Here is a 9,694-nt window from a genome sequence, read left to right as displayed (position 1 = left end):
TACATTAACTAATGCAGTCCCAGGTGCACAATGGATAAGGGATACAGGAACTTGGCAACAAGCATTGGCCAAATAATGAAGCCCTTTGCCAATACTATTCTAATAATTTTTCATCCCTTAAAAGACTCTATGCTCATTAGGACTTTTAGAATGTTTAGGCTTCCCGTGCCTTTCATGGTTGGGAAGTTGTGAATAATCATGTGCGTTAGTTGTAAGAGTATGGATAAACCTGTCAAGTAAGCTAGAATGCTAATAAGAGGGATTTGAATTGAAATACTCCTTTCATGCCCAGGAGACTTATTAATTAGAGCCCTAAATTGATTTTCTTCAGAGAAAGGTGGTTGGGGATAGCCCCCTGCTAATGTCAGAAGAGTTGGTGAAAAACATAATATAGTAAACAGTAGACAGACAGATTTTGGTTTCAGGGTAGATGCTCGAGCAGGTCCAGGGAGTCCCTCGAGTCCTGACCAGCCTTGCCTGTCAGATCTCTTCCGCATGACCTTGTCATGGGTGGGATCTCCTGTGGTGGCTCCGGCAGGTGACGTCATCCAACCATCTCATCCTCTGTCGCCCCCTTCTCCTCCTGCCTTCAGTCAGCTCTATGTTCACATATATCCCCTCCTCTTGAGCCTCCATCCCATCCCACCCACAATCCCACTTCTCTAGGTCAAAATAGAGCACCAAGCTGTGCTCCCTGTGCTATGCAGCAGCTTCCCACTTTGTCTTTTAGTCGCTCAGTCATGTTTGACTCTTTGTGATCTCACAGACTGCAGCCCACCAGGCTTCCATGTCCTTCAACACCTCCCAGAGTTTGCTCAAAATCATGCCCATTGAGTCACGGATGCCATCCAACCATCTCATCCTCTGTCATCCCCTTCTCCTCCTGCCTTCAATCTTTCCCAGCATCAGGGTCTTTTCAAATGAGTTGGCTCTTCGCATCAGGTGACCAAAGTATTGGAGCTTCAGCTTCAGCATCAGTCCTTCCAGTAAAATATTCAGGATTGATTTCCTTTAGGATTGACTGGTCGGATCTCCTTGCAGTCCAAGGGACTCTCAAGAGTCTTCTCCAGCACTACAGTTCAAAAGCATCAATTCTTCTACACTCAGCCTTCTTTACAGTCCAACTGTCACATCTGTACATGACTACTGGGAAAAACATAGCTTTGACTATACGGACCTTTGTATGCAAAGCTTTATAATTCATTTTATACATGTTAGTCTATTGATGTCAATGCTACTCTCTCAATTCCATCTGTCTCTTTTTAACACCTCAGATTCACTCCAGGTTTTCTCACTTGCCCATCTCATGTGTCATCTTGTTACCTTAACGGCCTCTCTCTGGTGTCACTTTGTCCCCTGGGGGGCTACAGGTAGCTATGCAGCTGGAAGCCTCTCCTGACTTCACAGCTGTCCCCATGGAGAAAGACCAATATTCCTCCTGCCTCTGAGCAGACAAGAGGCAATCAGTGTCCTGCTTGGTTACTGCCAAATCACTAGGTGAGTGAGAGTTCTCTGAACAGACTCCTCCACTCAAAGATGGTAAAAATGAGAAGGTTCCTCAAATTAGGTTTGCCTATTTGGGCCCCACAAGTCAAAGACTTCAGTGGATGCTGTACATGTCCCTGCACTTGCAAGCTCCTTAAAATCAGGGGCCAGCTTTTTCTCCTTGGAAAAGACCCTGATGCTGGGAAAGATAGAAGGCAGGAGGAGAAGGGGATGACAGAGGACTAGATGGTTGGGTGGCATCACTGATTCAATGGACATGAGTTTTAGAAAGCTCTGTGAGATGGTGAAGGACAGGGAATCCTGGCGTGCCACAGTCCACGGGGTCACAAGGAGTTGGACACAACTGAGCAACTGAACAACAACAAAAGCTTTTTAATTGCTCACAAAACCTAGGACACCATGTGGATTCTGGGGATTTCAAGAGCACCAGATTGGACACAATATGCAGAGGTCCTGGGACCTCTAAGCTCAGATAAACACACACTTTCTTTCAGGGAAATGAATTTCTCAGTGAGTACAGAAACAGTGTGCTCCTTGGAGCTCTGTAGTACTCAGGTGGCTACAGTTCCTGAAACTGGGAGGAAAGACACAGGTGTCAAACTTCTTTTAGTTGAGCTGAGTAAGCCTGACTTGCTTGATAGCTCTACAAGGTCCAGAGAATGGTAACAATATTGGCTGCCTGTAGTCTTCAGGTAAAAAAAAAGTATTTTTAAATGAATTTTTATTGCAGTATAATTTCTTTCCCTGGAGAAGGAAATGGCAACCCTCTCCAGTATTCTTGCTTGGAGAATTCCATGGACAGAGGAGTCTGGTGGGCTACAGTCCATGGGGTCACAAAGAGTTGGACACAACTGAATGACAAACATTTACTTGTTTATACTTGCTTTATAATGTTGTGTTAGTTTCTAGTGTGCAGCAAAGTGAATGAGCCACACACACAAATATATATATTCACTCCCTTTTGCGTTTCCTTCCCACTCAGGTCTCCACAGTGCATTAAGTAGACTCCCTGCGCTGTGCAGTATGTTCTCACTAGTTATCTATTTTATACATAATGTCAGTAGTGTATATGTGTCAATCACAATCTCGCAATTCCTCATCCATTTATTCAGTAACACTGGTGATTTCTCTCATTTGCCTCAGCTTGATAACTCACACCACGTGAGCAGGATAGAAGTGAGCAACAACAATGTCCTGATTTAGGTGGAACAGGTAAGAGCCCTGCAGCCTTGCTAGACACAAGCAGGTGAACATTACTCTTAGTTGTGTCTGTTCACCTGGGAAGTACCTAATATGAGAAAAGCGATCAGGGAAGCCTCCTTAAAAAGCACATTCTTCCAGTTCCATTAGATAATATTATAAAATCTCTTTCCTCCCTGCAGTCTTCCCTGGAATTTGGAGTGTCAGAAGCAAGCAGGGTGGGGGATATGAGCATTTCAGAAACTATGGATTTATTTGTATTGAAATGGGAATATGAGTATTTCTGTCTGCTTCAGGTAGACATTCAATCTCCATAACAATTCTAGGAATATAGGTTTTATTATTTCTATTTTATAAGTGAAGAAACTTACCCAAGACACATGTTTACTCAGGTGTCAAATGTGAATTCTATGTGAGTTCTAGACATGCTTTTCCACAAACAAACAGGCTCCATCATCTAGAAGCTTAGTGGAAACTTGCTGATCAAGGGTAGGAAGTGTTCCCAGGAGTTGGTCAATGATTATGCCAACCTCACCTTAACATAAATATATACCAAAAATTAGATGTTGGTAAATAGATAGATAGGTAAGTAAAATGATGTATACATAGAGAGATATGTTGTCAGTCTAGAAGTGTTAATCATAGTTAGTTTCATCATAATGTAATCAGTTTCATTAGCAACACAAGAAACCACTCTGATTCTGTACATGAATTTATACGTGAATGTTTATACTTTGAAAAATGTTTTCTAAATATTCAGAAACACTAGTATGGATAGAGTCAGTCCACCAGTAAAAAGAATTTCTGGGCACTTCCTGGCAGTCCAGTGGTTAGGATTCTGAGCTTCCACTGAGATGATGTGGGTTTGTCCTGATCAGGGAACCAAGATGCCGCATGCTGAATGGCATGGCCAAAAAAAAGTTTTTTAATTAAAAAAAAAAATTCTCTCTCACTCTGAGCAGAACCATATATTGGACATTATGGAGAAACGTGGACCGTTTTTTTTCTAAATATTTATTTATTTGGCTGTGCCAGGTCTTAGTTGCAGCACTCAGGATCTTCCGTCTTCCTTGCAGCATGCGGAATCTTTAGTTGCAGTATGCGAACGAACTCAGTTGCAGCATGTGGGATCTAGTTCCCTGATCAGGAATGGAACCTGGGCCCCCTGCATTGGGAGTGTGGAATCTTAGCTGTCAGACCACCAGGGAAGTCCCTGAATTGTTTTAATTGTTTAAAAGTCTGGTAAAGTTTCATTACTCTAAGGATCTCTTCTCTAACTCCTCGGGTTCCTACTCTAAAATCTTCATCACCATCCTCCTACAAGAGCAGTGAGGGAGCACAGCTGCCTTGAGATTAAACACCACCACCAACAGGACTGTTCCTCAAAGGATGAAGACTGAATGGAGCTAAAGGAAAAGAGGCGAGGACTCCTTGATTCTGGATTATTTTCCCTGTCTTTTTTCAGATAACCAATCAGACACTGAGTTTTTCCTTCTGTGTTCTACAAGACATGCCTGTAAGAAACCTGCAACCTGCTATCATGAAAGTCTATGATTACTATGAGACCAGTGAGTAACAGAGCACTAAGACCCTAAGTTGGAGAAGGAAATGGCAACCTGCTCCAGTATTCTTGTCTGGTATTTTCCATGGACAAAGGAGCCTGCTGGGCTACAGTCCATAGGGTTGCAAAGAGCCAGACATAACTTAGCGACTAAACAACAACAGCAAGGACCCTAAGTTACCTCAACCCATAATAAAGGAATTAGAGTGTGACAGACATGTATAAGTAAGTCCTGTTTTCAACATATTCTATTACCTTATTCGTGCTACCTTAGCCTATAAAGAACTACCTACAACATAAGTCTGCCAATAATATAATGATTTCCAAGGGACTAAGAGTTTTATGAAGAAATGTTTACAGATAAAGAGATCTATAAATCTTCTTTAAAAGATACTTCAACAATTCAAAGTAATAAAAAGTTGGGAGAATTATACAGATATTTATAGGAGAAAATTAGAGATAGGAAGAGAACAACCCTTTGAATGGTCAGTGAAGACCAATCCAAACAAAAAAAAGAGTGGGGGACTTCCCTGGTGGTCCAGTGGTTAAGACTCTACACTTCCACTGAAGGAGGCATGGTCAGGGACCTCAGATCCCGCCTGCCATGCGGTAGTGCAAAAAATTTTTAAACAAAAATTTAAGAATAAAGAAAATAAAAATTTAGTTGGAAGATAGACGGTGAGTACTCTGCTGATTAGTGGAGAGGAACATGCTGAATGTTGCAGACTTGGAAAGAAGGATGAGAAAATATCATGAAGGGAGAAAGAAGCAAATATCAAAGCAGAACTGAAAGGATGCATGCCACGGTTAGCCAGGTCCTGTACTTTGCTTGAACAATGCAGTGTGGGCAGCCCTTCACTTCTCCCCCAGAGAAGGGGATTCCTTCAATGATATCAAGAGAGGAAATCACTCCACATTTTTGTCTATTTCCCCAATGAGCTGGTATTTCTGCAATGATACATTTCGTGCTTCAGTCAAGTGTGCAGTTCTGATCTGTGAAAACCTCCCCATGAAATCCTGTCCCACTGAAGCTCCCGTTTCTCAAGCTTTTCCCCCATTGTGTCTTTCAGATGAAGCAGCTTTTGCTGAGTACAGAGCTCCGTGCAACACAGGTAAACAGTCTGTGTTCCAAGTGTCAAGTCTTTATTTTGTTCTTAAAGCCAGTCCTCCTAAATACAGAATCATCTATATCATTTTTCAATTGATCTCAGATTCCTCATGCCACATAATAACAAAAAAGTATACACTGGGGAGAAGAGTGCTAACTCTCTGAAAGATTTCTTTCTAATTTATTTACCAAAAGAGTCTCTATTTGTTATATGGTGTATATTTGATGAATCCCAATCTCAGCCACAGCCACTTTGGCTTCCTTTAGCAAGACCTGTCATTCATACCCAATTAGAAGTGCATTCAAGCCTGTCAAGCTCTAAATCAGCCTGTTTACTTTTTTCTCTTTATAGACACAGAACTAGGAAATATTTGAGGATAGTAGCATCAGTTCAGTTCAGTTCAGTCGCTCAGTCGTGTCTGACTCTTTGTGACCCCATGAATTGCAGCACACCAGGCCTCCGTGTCCATCACCAACTCCTGGAGTCTAATCAAACTCATGTCCATTAAGTTGGTGATGCCATCCAACCATCTCATGCTCTGTAATCCCCTTCTTCTCCCTACCTTCAATCTTTCCCAGCATCAGGGTCTTTTCAAATGAGTCAGTTCTTCACATCAGGTGACCAAAGTATTGGAGTTTCAGCTTCAGCATCAGTCCTTCCAATTAACATTCAGGACTGATTTCCTTTAGGATGGACTGGTTGGATCTCCTTGCAGTCCAAGGGACTCTCAAGAGTCTTCTCCAACACCACAGTTCAAAAGCATCAATTCTTTGGTGCTCAGTTTTCCTTAGAGTCTAACTTTCACATCCATGTATGACTACTAGAAAAACCACAGCTTGACTAGACTGACCTTTGTTGGCAAAGTCATGTCTCTGCTTTTCAATATGCTGTCTAGGTTGGTCAGAACTTTTCTTCCAAGGAGCAAGCGTCTTTGAATTTCATGGCTGCAGTCTCCACCTGCAGTGATTTTGGAGCCCCAAAAAATAAATCCTGTCACTGTTTCCATTGTTTGCCCATCTATTTCCCATGAAGTGATGGGACCAGATGCCATGATCTTCGTTTTCTGAATGTTGAGCTTTAAGACAACTTTTTCACTCTCCTCTTTCACCTTCATCAAGAGGCTTTTTAGTTCTTCTTCACTTTCTGCCATAAGGGTGGTGTCATCTGCATATCTGAGGTTATTGACATTTCTCCCGGCAATCTTGATTCCAGCTTGTGCTTCCAGCCCAGCATTTCTCATGACGTACTCTGCATTTAAGTTAAATAATCAGGGTGACAATATACAGCCTTGACGTACTCCTTTTCCAATTTGGAACCAGTTTGTTGTTGCATGTCCAGTTCTAACTGTTGCTTCCTGACCTGCATACAGGTTTCTCAAGAGGCAGGTCAGGTGGTCTGGTATTCCCATCTCTTTCAGAATTTTCCACAGTTTATTGTGATCCACACAGTCAAAGGCTTTGGCATAGTCAATAAAGCAGAAATAGATGTTTTTCCGGAACTCTCTTGCTTTTTCCATGATCCAGCAGATATTGGCAATTTGATCTCTGGTTCCTCTGCCTTTTCTAAAACCAGCTTGAATATCTGGAAGTTCACAGTTCACGTATTGCTGAAGCCTGGCTTGGAGAATTTTGAGCATTACTTTACTAGAATGTGAGAGGAGTGCAATTGTGTGGTAGTTTGAGAATTCTTTGGCATTTCCTTTCTTTGGGATTGGAATGAAAACTGACCTTTCCCAGTCCTGTGGCCCTGCTGAGTTTTCCAAATTGGTTGGCATATTGACTGCAGCACTTTCACAGCATCATTTTTCAAGATTTGAACTAGCTCAACTGGAATTCCATCACCTCCACTAGCTTTGTTCATAGTGATGCTTTCTAAGGCCCACTTGACTTCACATTCCACGATGTCTGGTTCTAGATGAGTGATCACCCCATCATGATTATCTTGGTCATGAAGATCTTTTTTGTATAGTTCTTCTGTGTACTCTTGCCACCTCTTCTTAATATCTTTTGCTTCTCTTAGGTCCATACCATTTCTGTCCTTTATCGAGCCCATCTTTCTATGAAGTGTTCCCTTGGTATCTCCAATTTTCTTGAAGAGATCTCTAGTCTTTCCCATTCTATTGTTTTCCTCTATTTCTTTGCACTGATCGCTGAGGAAGGCTTTCTTATCTCTCCTTGCTATTCTTCAGAACTCTGCATTCAGATGCTTATATCTTTCCTTTTCTCCTGTGTTTGTCGCTTCTCTTCTTTTCACAGCTATTTGTAAGGCCTCCTCAGACAGCCATTTTGCTTTTTTGCGTTTCTTTTCCACAGGCATGGTCTTGATTCCTGTCCCTTGTACAATGTCACAAACCTCCATCCATAGTTCATTAGGCACTCTATATATCATATCTAGTCCTTTAAATCCATTTCTCACTTCCACTGTATAGTCATAAGGGATTTGATTTAGGTCATACCTGAATGGTCTAGTGGTTTTCCCTACTTTCTTCAATTTAAGTCTGAATTTGGCAATAAAGAGTTCATGATCTGAGCCACAGTCAGCTCCTGGTCTTGTTTTTGTTGACTGTATAGAGCTTCTCCATCTTTGGCTGCAAAGAATATAATCAATCTGATTTCGGTGTTGACCATCTGATGATGTCCATCTGTAGGGTCTTCTCTTGTGTTGTTGGAAGAGGGTGTTTGCTATGACCAGTGCGTTCTCTTGGCAAAACTCTATTAGTCTTTGCCCTGCTTCATTCCATATTCCAAGGCCAAATCTGCCTGTTACCCCAGGTGTTTCTTGACTTCCTACTTTTGCATTCCAGTCCTCTATAATGAAAAGGACATCTTTTTTGAGTGTTAGTTCTAAAAGGTCTTGTAGGTCTTCATAGAACCGTTCAACTTCAGCTTCTTCAGCATTACTGGTTGGGGCATAGACTTGGATTACTGTGATATTGAATGGTTTGCCTTGGAAATGAACAGAGATCATTCTGTCGTTTTTGAGATTGCATCCAAGTACTGCATTTCAGACTCTTTTGTTGACTATGATGGCTACTTTGTTTCTTCTAAGGGATTCCTGCCCACAGTAGTAGATATAATGGTCATCTGAGTTAAATTCACCCATTCCAGTCCATTTTAGTTCACTGATTCCTAGAATGTTGATGTTCACTCTTGCCATCTCCTGTTTGACCACTTCCAATTTGCCTTGATTCATGGACCTGACATTCCAGGTTCCTATGCAATATTGCTCTTTACAGCATCGGACCTTGCTTCTATCACCAGTCATATCCACAACTGGGTATTGTTTTTGCTTTGGCTCCATCCCTTCATTCTTTCTGGAGTTGTTTTTCCCTGATCTCCAGTAGCATATTGGGCACCTACCGACCTGGGGAGTTCCTCTTTCAGTATCCTGTCATTTTGCTTTTTTATACTGTTTATGGGGTTCTCAAGGCAAGAATACTGAAGTGGTTTTCCATTCCCTTCTCCAGTGGACCACATTCTGTCAGACCTCTCCACCATGACCTGCCTGTCTTGGGTGGCCCCAACAGCATGGCTTAGTTTCATTGAGTTAGACAAGGCTGTGGTCTGTGTGATCAGATTGACTAGTTTTCTGTGATTATGGTTTCAGTGTGTCTGCCCTCTGATGCCCTCTCACAACACCTACCATCTTGGGTTTCTCTTACCTTGGAAATGGGGTATCTCTTCACAGCTGCTCCAGCAAAGCGCAGCCGCTGCTCCTTACCTTGGACCTGGGGTATCTCCTCAAGGCCACCCCTCCTGACGAACATGGAGTAGCTCCTCTGGGCCCTCCTTCTTAATAGCATAATCAGATTTAATTTGAGACAGTAACAAGCAACAGAAAGGGGCGAGAGAGGTAACGCTAGGTGGCAAGGAGATTAATAGTCCTTATTTCTTGTGGAAAATGGGCTGTGAGTATATTCTACTTCTTAAAAGTGATTCTTTAATTTCTGCCACTTAAAGAAAGCCAAAATGCTTTGCACCAGTCTGACAAGTTCTAGACCAACATGAAAGTCTACAAAGACATTTTAATGTATGGGTCTACCATCAATAGGTTCAGCTTTCTATGCAATTCTTTTCCCAAGTCCGATAAAAGCCATAATTGACCACTCATGGCAAGGCAGGATCAACAATTAATGTGATTAATTATGCATCTTAGTTTGAACTCAGATGAGGAATGGGGAACTACTAGGTAAGTTTAGACATAAACTGAAAGGATTTTAAACATAGATACTGATACATTGGAGGCACATATATAGCATATACTAGATTCGTGCCTCCGATCCTGAGCATTATAGTGAGAAGACCGTCCTGGATGTTCT

This window comes from Bubalus bubalis, chromosome 4 (genome assembly GCF_019923935.1).
Source record: "Bubalus bubalis isolate 160015118507 breed Murrah chromosome 4, NDDB_SH_1, whole genome shotgun sequence".
NCBI classification, from domain to species: Eukaryota; Metazoa; Chordata; class Mammalia; order Artiodactyla; family Bovidae; genus Bubalus; species Bubalus bubalis.
Note: the sequence above shows the minus strand (reverse complement) of the source record.